Below are 20,304 nucleotides of genomic sequence, written 5' to 3' on the forward strand. Positions count from 1 at the left end.
AAGGATTACTAGCTCTCAGAAAACACGTATGTTCAGTGTAGACACTGCCAAACAGTTTTCCAAAGTAGTTGTGCCAATTTACCCTTCTAACAATAGTATAAGACAGTTAACATTGTTTCATATCCTTGCTGGTATTGTCTTTTTTTTTTTATGCAGTTATTCCGGTGGGTATGTATGTAGTGGCATTCCAGTTTTGTTCTTATATATGCATATCTCCAACAGAAATTTATATATGTTCACCAATGCAACTTAACATTATTCCGAAATTCACTGGCTAGAGAATTGTAGAAGGGTACTTTCAGATCAAGAGTCTGATAAAGTGGAAGGTTTATCTACAATGAAAACAGCAGTTAAGTTCATCTGTTTAAAAAGTACACCTATTGGCCAGGCGCAGTGGCTCATGCCTGTAATCCCAGCACTTTGTGAGGCTGAGGCAGGCAGATTACTTGATGTCCGGAGTTCAAGACCAGCCTGGCCAACATGGTGAAAACCCATCTCTACAAAAATACAAAAATTAGCTGGACATGATGGTGGGTGCCTGTAACTCCAGCTACTCAGAAGGCTGAGGCGGGAGAATCACTTGAACCCAGGAGGTGGAGGTTGCAGTGAGCCGAGATTGTGCCACTGCACTCCAGCCTGGGCGAGAGAGTGAGAATCTGTCTCCAAAAAAAGAAAAAAAAAAAAGGGCACCTATTGATACATGCATGCATAACACTTTCAGACATGGACAGCCAAGTCTCTACAGACACTCTTACAGGACCCACTCTGCTTGAAGAGGGCACAAAACAATAATGTTAATCTACAGATCAAATTAATACAGAATGCCAAGATATGGTTTCTCATAAATTAGATAAATCAGGCAGTATGCAATTAACTCGTAAATTTTTGTGACTTACCTCTTTTGGCTTTTTTATTTTCTTATACTTAGGATTCATTCATACTTTCACTTAATTACCCTTACCTTGTTAGGTTGAGATGATACACAAGGAAATTTATGCCCTTAAAATAATTTAACAAAGAATCTTCTTATAGGAAAACCACCAGGTATTTCAAAATTTTTGTTTACTGATGCAAAAATTCAATCTACAGTCAGCCAAATAATTGAGGATTATAAGACAACAAAAGGAGCACACCTAAATGGGTAATGTAACAGAAAACTTTTCAATTTTAGGAGAGAAAAGAAAACAATGAAAGAAATTAGGTTGTCATCAAGTGATACTTTTAAAGAATAAAAATTACTATGAAATCTTCTCTTATCGTTTTTGCAAATGCCTTAAATACCACAAAGTCTTTTCTGCCCCAGATAGACAATTAAAACAAATTGCTCTGCCAGGATTTCCAGAAAAAATAAAATTCACTTTATTTCAGAACAATATCCATACAAAGAGTATGAACTAATGAGAAAGGCAAAAAAGAAAATGTACAATGCTAAGCCAAATAATTTCATTCAATCACAGGCTTCTTACATCTCCTGAATAAGTACATGACAAGTAGCAAATGTTCTTGTTCAACTGTATACTAAAAATTTCATGTATTAATACATTTGTCAACTATTTTTAACCATTTATATTCACAAACATACATATTCAGAAATAAATATACCACATACACACTCATTAATAAAAAATTAGGTAATGTATCTAACACTAAGCTTGATGGAGCAGAGATTCAAAGATTTAATGCATGGTTATTTCATATCTATGAAAAAACTGGGAGAAACCTAAAAATCTCAAATGGCAAAACAAAAATATAGTTTACCAAAATACTAAATATTTCAAAAACCTGGCGGGGTTTTTAAATATTTAATAAATATTAATAAAATAAATTAATTAATTTAATTTAAATATTTAATTAATATTTTAAGTATTACAGTGGCTCACACCTGTAATCCCAGCACTTTGGGAGGTCAAAGTGGGCAGATCACTTCAGATTAGGAGTTGGAGATCAGCCTGGCCAATATGGTGAAACCTCGCCTCTACCAAAAATATAAAAAATTTGGGCAGCTTTGAAGAGAGCAGTGGTTCTCCCAGCATAGAGGCTGAGATCTGAGAACGGACAGACTGCCTGCTCAAGTGGGTCCCTGACCCCTGAGTAGCCTAACTGGGAGACATCCCCCACTAGGTGCAGACCGACACCTCACACCTCACACGGCTGGGTACACCCCTGAGACGAAGCTTCCAGAGCAAGAATCAGACAGCAATACTCGCTGTTCAGCAATATTCTATCTTCTGCAGCCTCCACTGCTGATACCCAGGCAAACAGGGTCTGGAGTGGACCTCAAGCAAACTCCAACAGACCCGCAGCTGAGGGTCCTGACTGTCAGAAGGAAAACGAACAAACAGAAAGGACACCCACACCAAAACCCCATCAGTACGTCACCATCATCAAAGACCAAAGGCAGATAAAACCACAAAGATGGGGGAAAAGCAGTGCAGAAAGGCTGGAACTTCAAAAAATCAGAGTGCATCTCACCCTCCAAAGGAACGCAGCTCATCGCCAGCACTGGAACAAAGCTGGACGGAGAATGACTTTGACGAGTTGAGAGAAGAAGGCTTCAGTCGATCAAACTTCTCAGGGCTAAAGAAGGAACTACGTACCCAGCACAAAGAAAGTAAAAACCTTGAAAAAATAATGGATGAATGGATAATTAGAATAATCAATGCAGAGAAGACCTTGAAAGAACTGATAGAGATGAAAACCATGACACGAGAACTACGTGACAAATGCACAAGCTTCAATAACCAACTCGATCAACTGGAAGAAAGAGTATCAGTGATTGAAGATCAAATGAATGAAATGAAGCAAAAAGAGAAGTGTAGAGAAAAAAGAGTGAAAAGAAATGAACAAAGCCTCCAAGAAATATGGGATTATGTGAAAAGACCAAATCTACGTCTGATTGGTGTGCCTCAAACTAACGGGGAAAATGGAACCAAGTTGGAAAACACTCTGCAGGATATCACCCAGGAGAACTTCCCCAATCTAGTAAGGCAGGCCAACATTCAAATTCAGGAAATACAGAGAATGCCACAAAGATACTCCTCGAGAAGAGCAACTCCAAGACACATAATTGTCAGATTCACCAAAGTTGAAATGAAGGAAAAAATGTTAAGGGCAGCTAGAGAGAAAGGTTGGGTTACCCACAAAGGGAAGCAGATCAGACTAACAGCAGATCTCTCAGCAGAAACTCTACAAGCCAGAAGAGAGTGGGGGCCAATATTCAACATTCTCAAAGAAAAGAATTTTCAACCCAGAATTTCATATCCAGCCACATTAAGTTTCATAAGGGAAGGAGAAATAAAATCCTTTACAGACAAGCAAATGCTTAGAGATTTTGTCACCACCAGGCCTACCCTACAAGAGATCCTGAAGGAAGCACTAAACATGGAAAGGAACAACAGGTACCAGCCATCGCAAAAACGTGCCAAAATGTAAAGATCATCGATGCTAGGAAGAAACTGCATCAACTAAAGAGCAAAACAACCAGCTAATATCATAATGACAGGATCAAGTTCACACATAACAATATTAACCTTAAATGTAAATGGACTAAATGGTCCAATTAAAAGACACAGACTGGCAAATTGGATAGAGTCAAAAACCATCAGTTTGCTGTATTCAGGAGACCCATCTCACATGCAGAGACACACATAGGCTCAAAATAAAGAGATGGAGGAAGATCTACCAAGCAAATGGAAAGCAAAAAAAAGCAGGGGTTGCAATCCTAGTCTCTGATAAAACAGACTTTAAACCATCAAAGATCAAAAGAGACAAAGAAGGTCATTACATAATGGTAAAGGGATCAATTCATCAGGAAGAGATAACTATCCTAAATATATATGCACCTAATACAGGAGCACCCAGATTCATAAAGCAAGTCCTTAGAGACTTACAAAGAGACTTAGACTCCCATACAATAATAATGGGAGACTTTAACACCCCACTGTCAACATAAGACAGATCAACGAGACAGAAAGTTAACAAGGATATCCAGGAATTGAACTCAACTCTGCACCATGCAGACCTAATAGACATCTACAGAACTCTCCACCCCAAATCAACAGAATATACATTCTTCTCAGCACCACATCGAACTTATTCCAAACTTGAAAACATAGTTCGAAGTAAAGCACTACTCAGCAAATGTACAAGAACAGAAATTATAACAAACTGTCTCTCAGACCACAGTGCAATCAAACTAGAACTCAGGACTAAGAAACTCAATCAAAACCGCTCAACTACATGTAAACTGAACAACCAGCTCCTGAATGACTACTGGGTACATAATACAATGAAGGCAGAAATAAAGATGTTCTTTGAAACCAATGAGAACTAAGATACAACATACCAGAATCTCTGGGACACATTTAAAGCAGTGTGTAGAGGGAAATTTATAGCACTAAATGCCCATAAGAGAAAGCAGGAAAGATGTAAAACTGACACCCTAACATCACAATTAAAAGAACTAGAGAAGCAAGAGCAAACATATTCAAAAGCTCGCAGAAGGCAAGAAATAAGTAAGATCAGAGCAGAACTGAAGGAGATAGAGATACAAAAAACCCTCCAAAATTCAATGAATCCAGGAGAAGGTTTTTTGAAAAGATCAACAAAATTGATAGACCGCTAGCAAGACTAATAAAGAAGAAAAGACAGAAGGATCAAATAGACGCAATAAAAAATGATAAAGGGAATATCACCACCGACCCCACAGAAATACAAACTACCATCAGAGAATACCATAAACACCTCTATGCAAATAAACTAGAAAACCTAGAAGAAATGGATAATTTCCTGGACACTTACACTCTCCCAAGACTAAATCAGGAAGAAGCTGAATCCTTAAATAGAACAATAGCAGGCTCTGAAATCGAGGTAATAATTAATAGCCTACCAACCAAAAAAAGTCCAGGACCAGACGGTTTCACAGCCAAATTCTACCAGAGGTACAAGGAGGAGCTGGTACCATTCCTTCTGAAACTATTCCAATGTATAGAGAAAGAGGGAATCCTCCCTAACTCATTTCATGAGGCCAGCATCATCCTGATACCAAAGCCTGGCAGAGACATAACAAAAAAAGAGAATTTTAGACCAATATCCCTGATGAACATCGATGCAAAAAATCTCAATAAAATACTGGCAAACCGAATCCAGCAGCACATCAAAAAACTTATCCACCATGATCAAGTGGGCTTCATCCCTGAGATGCAAGTCTGGTTCAACATACGCAAATCAATAAACGTAATCCAGCATATGAACCAGAACCAAAAACAAAAACCACATGAGTATCTCAATAGATGCAGAAAAGGCCTTTGACAAAAATTCAACAGCCCTTCATGTTAAAAACTCTCAATAAATTCGGTATTGATGGAACGTATCTCCAAATAATAAGAGCTATTTATGACAAACCCACAGCCAATATCATACTGAATGGGCAAAAACTGGAAGCATTCCCTTTGAAAACTGGCACAAGACAGGGATGCCCTCTCTCACAACTCCTATTCAACATAGCCTTGGAAGTTCTGGCCAGGGCAATCAGGCAAGAGAAAGAAATAGAGAGTATTCAGTTAGGAAAAGAAGAAGTCAAATTGTCCCTATTTGCAGATGACATGATTGTATATTTAGAAAACCCCATTGTCTCAGTCCAAAATCTCCTTAAGCTGGTGAGTAACTTCAGCAAAGTCTCAGGATACAGAATCGATGTGCAAAAATCACAAGCATTCTTATACACCAGTAACAGACAAACAGAGAGCCAAATCATGAATGAACTCCCATTCACAGTAGCTTCAAAGAGAATAAAATACCTAGGAATCCAACTTACAAGGGATGTTATTGGGGACCGTGCCGGGGGGGGGTGGGGGGGGGTAGAGAATGAACAGACACAAAAGACAAACAGAGAACATGGCGGCCGCCCTCAGAGCCTCCGCCTCACTTTATTTATACTCCATAAACCCCACGTCAGCAGAAAGAACACAATGCAAAACAAATTTTCTTTACCCAGATGTAACCTTCTGCTTAGTTCCTTGTCTCTATGCTCTTCCTTATTTGTCCGCATTCTTGGCGCCTACGGGAGTTCATTAAAAGTTCAATTGGAGATACTGTCCTTGAGCCCTATCTATTCTTAGCATTCTGTTTTCAAGGGCCCCTGCAGGATGTAAAGGACCTCTTCAAGGAGAACTACAAACCACTGCTCAGTGAAATAAAAGAGGACACAAACAAATGGAAGAACATACTATGCTCATGGATAGGAAGAATCAATATTGTGAAAATGGCCATAATGCCCAAGGTAATTTATAGATTCAATGCCATCCTCATTAAGCTACCAATGACTTTCTTCACAGAATTGGAAAAAACTGCTTTAAAGTTCATATGGAACCAAAAAAGAGCCTGCATTACCAAGACAGTCCTAACCCAAAAGAACAAAGCTGAAGGCATCACGCTACCTGACTTCAAACTATACTACAAGGCTATAGTAACCAAAACAGCATGGTACTGGTATCAAAACAGAGATTTAGACCAATGGAACAGAACAGAGCCCTCAGAAATAATACCACACGTCTACAACCATCTGATCTTTGACAAACCTGACAAAAACAAGAAATGGGGAAAGGATTCCCTATTTAATAAATGGTACTGAGAAAATTGGCTAGCCATAAGTAGAAAGCTGAAACTGGATCCTTTCCTTACTCCTTATATGAAAATTAATTCAAGATGGATTAGAGACTTAAATGTTAGACCTAAAACCATAAAAACCCTAGAGGAAAACCTAGGTAATACCATTCAGGACATAGGCATGGGCAAGGACTTCATGTCTAAAACACCAAAAGCAATGACAGCAAAAGCCAAAACTGACAAATGGGATCTAATTAAACTAAAGAGCTTCTGCATAGCAAAAGACACTACCATCAGAGTGAACAGGCAACCTACACAATGGGAGAAAATTTTTGCAATCTACTCATCTGACAAAGGGCTAATGTCCAGAACCTACAAAGAACTCAAACAAATTTACAAGAAAAAAACAAATAACCCCATCATAAAGTGGGCAAAGGATATGAACAGACACTTCTCAAAAGACGACATTCATACAGCCAACAGACACATGAAAAAATGCTCATCATCACTAGCCATCAGGGAAATGCAAATCAAAACCACTGTGAGACACCATCTCACACCAGTTAGAATGGCAATCATTAAAAAATCAGGAAACAACAGGTATTGGAGAGGATGTGGAGAAACAGGAAAACTTTTACACTGTTGGTGGGACTGTAAACTAGTTCAACCATTGTGGAAGACAGTGTGGCGATTCCTCAAGGATCTAGAACTAGAAATACCATTTGACCCAGCCATCCCATTACTGGGTATATACCCAAAGGATTATAAACCATGCTGCTATAAAGACACATGCACACGTATGTTTATTGTGGCACTATTCACAATAGCAAAGACTTGGAATCAACCCAAATGTCCATCAGTGACAGACTGGATTAAGAAAATGTGGCACATATACACCATGGAATACTATGCAGCCATAAAAAAGGATGAGTTTGTGCCCTTTGTAGGGACATAGATGCAGCTGGAAACCATCATTCTCAGCAAACTATCATAAGAACAGAAAACCAAACACCGCATGTTCTCCGTCATAGGTGGGAATTCAACAATTAGATCAGTTGGACACAGGAAGAGGAACATCACACACCAGAGCCTATTATGGGGAGGGGGTAGGGGGGAGGGATAGCATTAGGAGATATACCTAATGTAAATGACGAGTTAATGGGTGCAGCACACCAACATGGCACATGTATACATATGTAACAAACCTGCACGTTGTGCACATGTACCCTAGAACTTAAAGTATAATAATAAAAAAAATTTTTTAATATATATATATATAAATTAGCCAGGCGAGGTGGTGGGCACCTGTAAATCCCAGCTACTCACGAGGGAGAGGTGGGAGGATCACTTGAACCTGGGAGGCAGAGGTTGCAGTGAGCCAAGACTGCGCCACCGCACTCCAGCCTGGACAACAGAGTAAGACTGTCTCAATAAAATAAAAATAAATTAAAAAATAAATATACTTTAAAAACCCCAATAACTGAAGGAGTATACCTAGAAAGAACACTTCAGGCTATACATCTCAGAGAAACAAAACAAAACAAACGTAACATGACATGACATAACATAACATAACAGCCAAACAGAGTTTCAAAGTAGGAGGAATAGCTGTGTTGCAAAGTCAAGAATCCCTTCTTAGCAGCAACGCAGGATGATATGTCCACTGTCTATTGCTGGGGCCAGTCTGGGTAGAGGAGAAGAGAAGCAGGCAAGGCTCAACAACAAATGCTGAATGTAGGAAGTAGTCACATTAAGGAAGGGGAATGTATGAGAGACTTTGCCTTGCTAGCCATCTTTCTTTTGATTCAGAAGATACAGGCATACCTCCAAGATATTGTGAGTTCAGCCGAAAATGAGATAGATTATTATAATAATTATTATAGCAGTCACTATTTACAGTGTCTGCTCCCCTAGAGGCACTGTACAGGGTGCTGTCATAAACATGGCATTTAATCTTTATAGTTGGTCACAATACTGTCAGACTGATACAGGCATACCTTGGAGATATTGTGGGTTTCATTCCAGATCACCTCAATAAAGCTAATGTCATAAAAAGGTGAGTCACACAGACTTGTTTCCCAGTGTATATTAAAGCTCTGTTTACACCATAATGTAGCCTATTAAGTATGCAATAGCATGTCTAAAACAATGTACATATCTTAGTTTTAAAACATTGCTAAAAAATGGTAATGAACATGTGATTGTTTAGAGAGTTGTAATCTTTTTGGATTACATTTTCTTCTTACATCTCCTTAGACGTGAATAAATAAATGACAAATAAGAAACATTCTTGTTCAACTGTATACTAAAAATTTCATGTATTAATATATTTATCAATTATTAACCATGTATATTCACAAATACACATATCCAGAGATAAATATGGAGAGTGAAGGGTTTTACCTCAATGTTTGTTGATGGCTGCTGACTAATCGAGGTGGTGGTTGCTGAAGGGTGTGACAGCTGTGGCAATTTCTTGAAAATAAGGCAACAATGACTTATGCCACATCAATTGACTCTTTCTTTCATGAAAGATTTCTCAAAGCATGCACTGCTGTTTGAAAGCATTTTAGTAACAGAAGTTCTTTCAAAATTGAAATAATACTCTCCAACCTGCTGATGCTTTATCTACTCGGTATACGTTTTATTCTAAATCTTTTGTTGTCATTTCAACAATGCTCACAGCATCTTCACCAGGAGTAGATTCCATCTCAAGAAACCACTTTCTTTGTTCATCCATAGGAAGCAATTCCTCATCCATTCAAGTTTTAATGTGAGATTGCAACAATTTAGTCACATCTTCAGGCTCCACTTCTAATTCTAATTCTCTTGCTATTTCCACATCTGCAGTTACTTTCTCCACTGAAGTCTTTTTTTTTTTTTTCCAATATAAGAGGAATCTTGCTCTGTTGAGCAGGTTAGCGTGCAGTGGTGTGATCTCAGTGGGTTCAAGCAATTCTCCTGCCTCAGCCTTCTGAGTAGCTGGGATCACAGGTGGTTGCCATCATGCCTGGCTAATTTTTGTATTTTTAGTAGAGATGGGGTTTTGCCATGTTGACCAGGCTGGTCCCAAAACTCCTGACCTCAGGCGATCCACCCGCTTGGCCTCCCAAAGTGCTGGGATTACAGGCAAGCCACTGCACCCAGCCCCCTCTACTGAAATCTTGAACCCCTCCAAGTAATCCATGAGGATTGGAATCAACTTCTTCCAAATTCCTATTGATTTGACATTTTAACCTCCTCCTATGAATCATGAATGTCCTTAATGGCACCTAGAATAATCCTTTCCGGAATGTTTTCAATTTACTCTGTCCAGTTCCATCAGAGGAATAATTATCTTTGGCAACTACAGCCTTACAAAATGTATTTCTTAAATATTAAGACCTAAAAGTCAAAATTACTCCCTGATACATGGGCTACAGAATGGATGCTGTGTTACCAGGCACGAAAACAACATTCATCTTGTACGTCTGCAATAGAGCTCTTGGGTGACCAGGTCCATTGTCAATGAGTTATAATATTTTGAAAGGAATATTTTTTCTGAGCAGTAGGTCTCAATGGTAGACTTAAAATATTCAGTAAACCACGCTACAAAGAGATGTACTGTCATCCAGGCTTTGTTGTTCTATTTATAGAACACAGGCAGAGTAGATTTAGGATAAATCTGAAGTGTCCTAGGATATTCAGATGGTCAATGAGCACTGGCTTCACCTTAATGTCACCAGCTGCATTAGCCCCTAACAAGAAAACCTATCTTTTAAAGCTTTTAAGCCAGGCATTGACTTCTCTCTAACTATGAAAGTTTTAGATGGTATCTTCATCCAATAGAAGTCTGTTTCATCTACATTCAAAATCTGTTATTTAGTGTAGTCACTTTCATCAATGATCTTAGCTAGATCTGAGTAACCTGCTGCAGCTTCTACATCAGCACCTGCTGCTTCACCTTGCACATTTATGTTATGAAGATGGCATTTTTCCTTAATCCTCATGAACCAAACTCTTTAGCTCCAAATTTTTCTTCTGCAGTTTTCTCACCTCTCAGCCTTCATAAAACTGAAAAGAGTTAGGGCCTTGCTCTGGATTAGGCTTTGCTATAAGGCAATGTTGTGACTGGTTTGATATTCTATACACACCACTGAAACTTTCTCCACATCTGCAATAAGGCTGTTTCGCTTTCTTATCTCTCATTTATTTATTGGAGGAGCACATTTCATTTCCCTCAAGAACTTTTCCTTTGTAATCCACAACTTGGGCTAACTGGCACAGGAGGCCTAGCTTTCAGCCTATATCCACTTCGACCTGCCTTCCTCACTAAGCATGATCATTTCTAGCTTTTGATTTAAAGTGAGAGATGTATGATCCTTCCTTCTACTTGAACACTTACAGCCCACTGCAGGGTTATTAACTGACCTAATTTCAATATTGTTTTGTCTTAGGGAATATAGAGGCCTGTGGAGAGGAAACGACAGAGGAAGAGCCAGTCAGTGGAGCAGTTAGAACACACACAATATTTATCCATTAGGTTCACCATCTTATATGAATTGGTATCATTCATGGCACCCCAAAACAATTATAATAGTAAACTCAAAGATCACTAATTACTGATCACCATAAATAATGAAATGGTTTGAAATATTGAGAATTACCAAAATATGACACACAGACACAAACCTAACACTCGCTGTTGGAAAAATGGTTCCAAAAGATGTGCTCAATGCAGGAATACCACAAACCTTCAATTTGTAAAAACCACAATATATGCAAAACACAATAAAGCAAATTATAATGAAACAAAGTATGCTATATAATCAAATATAGCATACTATATGATTATACTATATAATCAATAAAGCAAATTATAATGAAACAAATTATGCTATATAATCAAATATAGCATACTATATTTGATTATACTGTATAGCATATATATTTGATTATACTATATAGTATACTATATTTGATTATACTATATAGCACAATTTGTAAAAACCACAATATATGCAAAGCACAATTTGTAAAAACCACAATATATGCAAAGCACAATTTGTAAAAAACACAATATATACAAAGCACAATAAAGCAAATCATAATAAAACAAAGTACGCTATATAATCAAATATAGCATATTATATTTGATTATACTATATAGCATATATATTTGATTATTCTATATAGCATAATAAAACAAAGTATGCTATATAATCAAAAGAAATCAATTACATACAAAAATAGTGTCATAGCAAAAGAAATCAATTACATACAAAAACAGTGTCATAAGGAGAATAGGTGTTAGTCTATAACATTGCTCTAGCCCTCCAAGATGACTTTTGCAAACAGTATGTGCAGGAAAAAATGTTCCTCATTGTATGATGAGCAGTCATTCTTAAAAAAGGAATTCTACAAATAAAATGAAGGAAAGAAAAAAATCAAATGGAAACACACAAGAAAAAGTTATGAAGCAGATGAAAATTATAGTCAACTATATTGCCACAAGTATAAACTTAAAGAAGCAATCACCTCTATAACACAGAAAACATAAAGAGGAGATGCAGGAGCTCAGGGGCGCTATGGTCAAAAACATGAAGAAATAAAATGTGAATTTACAGGTCAGAGAAATAATAAAATACATAAATAAACAAAACTGAAATGAAGGTCAAATGGAAGCAGAAGACAGAACAGGTACTACTAAAACAGGAAAGTACACACAGAATAGGATTGAAAAGGAAATTTTCAAAAAGAATTTAAACAAAAAAAAAGGGGGGTTATGGAGAAAAAAAAAATTAAGAATGGAAACGAGAAAAAAACCAGTGATATAAATAGGCCAAGACAAATTAAGAAATACAAGCATATTTGAAGTCTTCAAAGAAGCAAGTCAAAATGAAAAAAGTAAAAAACTGTTCTCAATATAATAGTTCCCAGAAATAGAAGAAAAATGTAAACTAGAAAATAAAAGAATATGGCACATCCAAGAAAAAGAGAAACATAAAGGTCAATGCCAAGACATATTCTACTACTGGACTGCAAAAAATGGGTAGTGAGGTAAAAAACTGATCACTTCCAAGTAGAAAAAATTTCAGCGAGCCCTCAGACTAGTCTACAGCAAACAGTGAGCGCTGCCTACAAAAGGAAATAAAGTGGGTCTGAGGAATTTCTTACCTAACAGATGCGTCATTATAAAGTGAGAGAAAGGATAGTTTTAGAATACAAGAGAGAAAATATTTGCAAAATGTCTATCTGATGAGAAATTAATAGGCAGAATATCTAAGAAACTTATAGCAAAAAAAAAAAAAAAAAACTCCAATGAAAAAATGGACAAAAGATCTAAACAGACAATTCTCAAGGAAGATATATAAACTGCCAACAGGTATATAAAAATGTTACACATCACTAATCATCAGAGAAAAGCAAATCAAAACCACAATGAGATATCATCTCACCACAGTTAAAATTGCTTTTATCAAAAAAATTGAGAATAAGGGATGTTGGTAAAGATGTAGAGAAAGGGGAATCCTTGCACTCTGTTGGTAGGAATGTAAATCAGGACAGCTGCTATGGAAACCAATATGGAGGTTCCTCAAGAAACTAAAAATACAAATATCAATGATCCAGCAATTCCACTACTGGGTATATATCCAAAAAAAAAAGAAATCAAGAGGTATCTGCACTCTTATGTTACTGTAGCAATGTTCTCAATAGCCAAAATGTGTAATCAACTTAAAATGACCATGAGTAGATGAATGGAAAAAGAAAATGTGATACACACACACACACACACACACACACACACACAATGTATATTATTCAGCCACAAACAAGAATAAAATCCTCTCATCTGCAGCAACATGGATGGAACTGGAGGTCATGATGCTAAGTGAAATAAGCCAAGCACAGAAAGACAAATATCACATGTTCGCACTCATATGTGGGAGCTCAAAAAGCGAATCTCACAAAGGTACAGAGTACCTTAGTGGCTACTAGTGGTTGGGAAGGGGAGGATGAAGAGATTGATTAATGGGTACAAATATACAGTTAGACAGAAGAAATAAGACCTAACGTTTGGTAGATCAGTAGGCTGACTATAGTTAGCATTAATCTATTGTACATTTCAAAATAGCTAGAAGAGAAAAATTTGAATGTTCCTAACATAAAGAAAAAATAAATATTTAAGGTGATGGATATCCCAATTACCCCAAGTTGAACTTTCCACATTATATGAATATATCAAATTATCACATGTATTCCAAAAATATATAAATCTCTTAAGTTATCAAAAAAGAAGGAAACAAAGAAGGAAATACATAAATAAAGTACAAGAAATTAGGGAACAGACTTCACATTACTTCTTTTGTTTGAGACAGAATCTCACTCTGTTGCCCAGGCTGGAGTGCAGTGATGCGATCTCGGCTCACTGCAACCTCTGCCTCCCAGGTTCAAGCAATTCTCTCCTGCCTCAGCCTCCTGCGTAGCTGGGACTACAGGCACACACCACCATGCTGACTAATTTTTTGTATATTTAGTAGAGACGAGGTCTTACCATGTTAGCCAGGCTGGTCTTGAACTCCTGATCTCAGGTGATCCACCTGCCTTGGCCTCCCAAAGTACTGGGATTACAGGAGTTGGCCACCACACCTGGCCTCACATTACTTATTTACTTATTTAGGTATTTATTCATTCATTCATTCATTCATTCATTCATTCAAGACAGGGTCTCGTTATGTTGCCCAGGCAAGTCTTGAACTCCTGGGCTCAAGTGACTCTCCCGCCTCAGCCTCCCAAAATGATGGGATTATAGGCATGAGTCACTGTTAACAGACCTAGGTCTTTTTAAAAAAACTTTGATAACTTCAACCAAAGGACACTGTGCAGAAACAGAAGGGACCGAGGGAAGCAATGAAAATACTTAACTATTTAAATAATCTGGTTTACAGAGGACAACGTAAGTTATAAATAATCACAACACAGAAATTGAAGGTAAAGAGGAACAAAGGCAAAGTTTAAAGTTGGTAAAGAAAATAACGTATTTCTTTTTTTTTTTTTTTTTTTTGCAGAAAAAGGCTTGTTTTATTTTAATGGCTGATCTATGTAATCACGGAGGCCAGTATGTACAGACAAAGGGGGAGCTTTTATTTCCTGGTCTCTTCCTCCTTGGACTAAGTCTTGATGATCTCTTCCTTCTTGGCCTGGAGGCGCTCTTCAGGCGCTTGCGTGCTTCCTTGGTATTAGACCTGCAGGCCTCAGCCTGGTCAGCCAGGAGCTTCTTGTGGGCCTTGTCTGCCTTTAGCTTGTGGATGTGTTCCATGAGAATACGCTTGCTTTTGAACACATTCCCCTTCACCTTCAGGTACAGGTTGTGATACATGTGGCGATCAATCTTCTCAGACTCACGATATCTTCTGAGCAGCCGGCGCAGAATCCTCATTCTCCTCATCCACGTGACCTTCTCTGGCATTCCGGCATTGGCTGTACCCTTCCGCTTACCTATGCCCATGTGCCTGGCTTCCGGCGGGCCAAGGTATTTTTCCCGCATCGCGTTCGGGAATGGACAGTCACAGGCTTGCGGATGACCAGCCCATCTTTGATCAGCTTTCGGATCTGCTGACGGGAGTTGGCATTGGCGATTTCAATGGTCTCACTGGGGTCTAACCAGACCTGCTTGCCACAGCGGAGGACACTAGAGGCGAGCCTTTTCTGAAGCCTGAGCATACTCATGGCTGCAGCCCCAGCAGCGAAAGGAAAGCGTATTTTTTTTTTTACTTATTTTTTTTGAGACAGAGTCTTGCTCTGTTACCCAGGCTGGAATGCAGTGGCACGATCTTGGCTCACTGCAACTTCCACCTCCTAGGTTCATGGGATTCTCCTGCCTCAGCCTCCCGAGTAGCTGGGATTACAGTAATGTGCCACCATGCCCGGCTTTTTTTTTTTTTTTTTTTTTTTTTTGAGACATAGTCTCGCTCTGTCGCCCAGGTTGGAATGCAGTGGCGCAATCTTCGCTCACTGCAACCTCCACCTCCCTGGTTCAAGCAATTCCCCTGCCTCAGCAGCCCGAGTAGCTGGGATTACAGGTGCACGCCACCAGGCCCGGATAATTTTTTTTGTATTTTTAGAGATGGGGTGTCACTGTGTTAGCCAGGGTGGTCTCCATCTCCTGACCTCATGATCCACGCACCTCGGCCTCCCAAATTGCTAGGATTACAGGCATGAGCCACCACGCCCAGCCATGTATTTTTATAAATGAAAAGTGCAAGTATTATTAAAGATATAAAGGTGAACATCAAAAAAATAATTTAACCAATCGATATCATGTGCTCAGAAAGGACAGAGAGGGAGAAAAAGGCAATATACCAATGTCATTGCATATAACTGGGAGTAAGAAAACAATAAGCAATAAAATAGAGAACAAAGTATATCACACAAAACATTAGTTATAAAGATAACCAATGGATTCCAAACCAAACCTTTAAATTACTAATGGTGTATACTAAACGAAAACAGGAAAACATGGATTATATAATGACATATTTAATGGATCATAGAGTGATCATATAAAAACATATTTTTAGGCAACAGAAACCATAGCAAATACTATGATAATTGCATAAAGACTACATATAACTCTAATATCGATGAATGAAAGTGAGTTTAACACTGTTACTTAAGAGCAAAGACAAACTAAGTAACAAAGTGAAACCTAACCTTGTAACATAAAAATTCATCTAAAGGTTTCAAAAATGTTGAAAATAAGAAGATGGTTAAAGGCATGCTAGGAAAGCATGGACAGAATGAAACGGTTGTTGGGATACTAATTAGAGATCACATTCAGAGGACAAAAGGAAAGAATTAAGTGATTTTTATAATAAGGATATTTTATTATGATAAAGAGTGTAATCCAGAATGAATGAAGATTTAACTGTAAGGTTTCTGTTCCCAGTACTATGGTGGTTTAGATATTCTAAAAATCCCTCCTTTTGCAAACACCTAGAAATGCTAAATTAGGTAAAACATTATATTTTAAAATGTAGCACCAGTCTGAAGAAAAAGTAAAGGTAATTTACAATAGTCAATGAAAACTTACAAAGAGAAAGTCAAACACACAGTGATGAGTGATAAAAACACATGCCACATTGAAGGTGTCTATAGAAGCCACCAACAAAAACCTTAGGACTGAAGAACCGTGCAGAGCAACAAGAATAACGCCCTAGACCTAATAGAAATAGATAGCAGAAATAAGAGTCCTAAATAAAGCTTGAGCCTAAGAAAGCTGGCGCTTAAATGAAAATGGAAGAAGGGTGACAACAGAAAAAGAGATTCAGTGGCAAAAGGAAACAAACAGGAAATAGATTTAGACATATGTGGTCAATCAATTTTTCACTAAAGTGCCAAGGTAATTTATGGGAATGATAGACTTTTCTACAAATGGTGCTGAAATAACTAGATACTAGTATGAAAGAAAACAGAACCTAGAACTCTTACCTCACCCCGTATTTAAAAATTGAGATCGAATATATCTATCTATCTATATATATATATATACATCAAAATAGAAAAAGGAAAACTATAAAGCTTCCGGAAGAAAACACAAGATGATTTTGTAATCCTGAGGTATGAAATGACTTGTTTGAATATAGAAAGCACTAACTATAAAAGGAAAACTTGATGAAGTTAATTTTTTTAAGTTAAAATTTTCTGTTCATTAGAATACCATATGAGAAGGAAAATCAAAAGGAGGCTACAGACTAGGGAAAATATTCACAAGATATATATCTGCCAAAAGTCTTATATCTAGAATATGAAAAGAACTTCCAATAAATAATAAAAACGCAACCCTATTAAAACAAGAGCAAAACATTACAACACTTTATAATATATCTATTATATGCTGTATATAACATATATAACTATACAAGGATGATTGGTAAGTACAGGGAAACATGTTCAACATCATTAAGAAAGTACAAAGTGAAACATAATAAGCTACCTCTCGAATAGCCATTCATTTTGAATGCCTAAAATAAAAAAGGCTAACAATATCAAATGTTGACAGAGATGTGGATCATCTAGAACTCTTATATATTGTTGATTCATGGGAAAAAGTTGGGCAGTTTTTAAATAAAGTTAAAGCAGACTCCTCTAGCAAAAGAATTGAAAACATGTCCACAGATGGACTCATCTAAGAATGTTAAGACCATCATTATTCGTAAGAGCCCTACACCAGAGCCAACCCAAATGTCCATCACCAAGTAAATGAACAAAATAATTGTGACATATTCAGAGGTAAAACAACATAGATGAAATTGCTAAAACATTATGTTGAGTGAGAGAGGATCCACATAAACTGCATGATTCTGTTTGTAGCATGTTCCAAAACAGAGAAAACTAAGATACGATACAGTAACAAATTCATGAGTCCATCTAAATCTAGTTCCGGTTTGTTTTCTTTTGCCACTGGATCTCTGATGAATAGATGGACAGAAATAGGAAGGAGGGAAGGAATGAAGGAAGGAGGGAGGGAGGGACAGCTGGAGGGAGGGAGGGAGGGCCGGGCGCGGTGGCTCACGCCTGTAATCTGGAGAACGGCATGAACCCGGGAGGCGGAAATTGCCCGAGATCAGGCCACCGCACTCCAGCCTGGGCGACAGAGCAAGACTCCATCTCAAAAAAAAAAAAAAAAAAAAGGAAGGAAGAAAGGAAAATAAAGGAAAGAAAGGAAGGAAAGGAGAGAGGAGAGGGGCAGAAGGGGGGCACTTCTTTACAATAAATGCCAATTAATAAATCATTTTACAGCCATCATGACAAAATTTGATTTGAACAGGAACCATCTATGTATGCTAAATCCAAGAGAGGGAAAATCAGAGAAGGAGCAGCATATTTGCATGGTCACAATATCTCATGTTAATTGTTACATACTAAACAACTGTGAGAAGAAAAAACAGTTAACTATGCAGTGATACTGGACCAAACTTTGGCCAGGAACTTGGCCTTGGGGCTAAGGAACTCAAAATAATACCCTGAAAAGCATATGACCTCAATCTCACTATGTACTGATGCAGGAAAGATTGCATAATCTGAATCTCATTGTGATGAAACATAAAAATAAGTTGAGGCCAGTGTCATGAAAGGGTAAGGAACTGTCCCACATTAAAGGAAACAAAAAGATATCATTAAATGCAATAAGTGATCCTAGATTAGATCTTCACACTGAACAAAAAACATGCTATAAAGGACAGTATAGGGACAACTGACAAAATATAAGTATATTAAAGTATTGTATAATAGTTAAATTCCAGCCACATGCAATGGCTCATGCCTGTAATTCTAGCACTCTGGGAGGCCAAAGCAGGAAGATCACATGGGGCCAGGAGTTCAATATCAGACTGCGCAACATAGCAGAACTCTGTCTACAAAAAAAGACATTGTGCACAGTGGTGTGCACCTGTAATACTAGCAACTTGGGAGGCTGAGGTGAGAGGATCACTTGGGTCCGGGAATACAAGGTTACAGTGAGCAATGATTGTGCCATTGTACTCCAGCCTACGTGACAGAGTAAGATCGTGTTTCTAAAAAAACAAAACTAAGAATAAAAAAAAATAAAAAGTTAAATTCTTAAATGTGGTAACTGTGCTGTGTCTATGTAAGAGAATATCTTTATTTAAAAAAAATACATACTATACTATAGCATATTATTATTATTTTTAAAGCAAGTTTATTAGGAAAGTAAAGGAATAAAAGAATGGCTACTCCATAGGCAGAGCAGCCAGTATTGCAAATTAAAGGAACATGATGAATGCAAGCATAGGTGTATATACATGTATGTGTGTGTTTGTATAGACTGAGAGAATAATAAAGTAAATGTGGCAAAATGTTAAAAATTTGTGACTCTAAGTAAAATATACATAAAAGTTATTCTATATTTTTGTGACTTTTCTGTACATTTGAAATTACTTCAAAAAGTTGAAAAAATAGAGCAGCAAGTAACTATAAAAAATATACTTTAGTGACAGAAGTCAGATCAGTGATTTTAATGCAGGAGGATGGGATTGTTTAGAAAGAGGCCTACTTTGGATGATGGTAATGTTTTATATCTTGACGGAGGTTTTTGAAAACACAGGGGTATTCAGTGTATCAGAATCTACAAAACTGTGCACCTAAAATCCATATATTTTATTAAATTAAACTATACTTAATTTTTTAAGCTAATAAGGAAACTTAAAGCTTGGCAGGAGATGAAAATTAATGATCGAAATTCATAATAGTAAGCCTACCTAAAAATGAACTTGAGGTTTGAATTTATATTACCTGTGTGACCTGGGAAACTGCAAGCCAAGAATCTAATTCTGCAAATCCTCCATTGAAGAACTTACTCATTTACATCTCTCAGAATTTCCACAGACTGGCCAGGCGTGGTGGCTCACGCCTGTAATCCCAACTCTTTGGGAGGCTCAGGTGGGTGGATCACCTGAGATCAGGAGTTCGAGACCAGCCTAGCCAACATGACAAAACCCCATCTCTACTAAAAATATTTTAAAAATTAGCCAGGCGTGGTGGCATGCGATTGTCATCCCAGCTACTCAGAAGGCTGAGGCAGGAGAATCGCTTGAACACAGGAGGCAGAGGTTGCAGTGAGCCAAGATGGTGCCATTGCACTCCAGCCTGGGCAACAAGAGCAAACCTCTGTCTTAGAAAAACAAAAAAACAAAACCC

At 37.6% G+C, this 20,304-nt stretch overlaps 1 protein-coding gene and 1 pseudogene across 36 annotated transcripts in view; both read right to left on the minus strand.

Annotated features, from left to right (window-relative positions):
- Window positions 1-20,304, minus strand: part of ZRANB3 (zinc finger RANBP2-type containing 3) — a 321,730-nt gene that overhangs the window by 269,934 nt on the left and 31,492 nt on the right. The window lies entirely within an intron of this gene.
- On the minus strand, window positions 14,627-15,318 carry LOC102130477 (large ribosomal subunit protein eL19-like; annotated as a pseudogene).

The sequence above is a fragment of the Macaca fascicularis genome, chromosome 12 (assembly GCF_037993035.2).
Source record: "Macaca fascicularis isolate 582-1 chromosome 12, T2T-MFA8v1.1".
NCBI classification, from domain to species: Eukaryota; Metazoa; Chordata; class Mammalia; order Primates; family Cercopithecidae; genus Macaca; species Macaca fascicularis.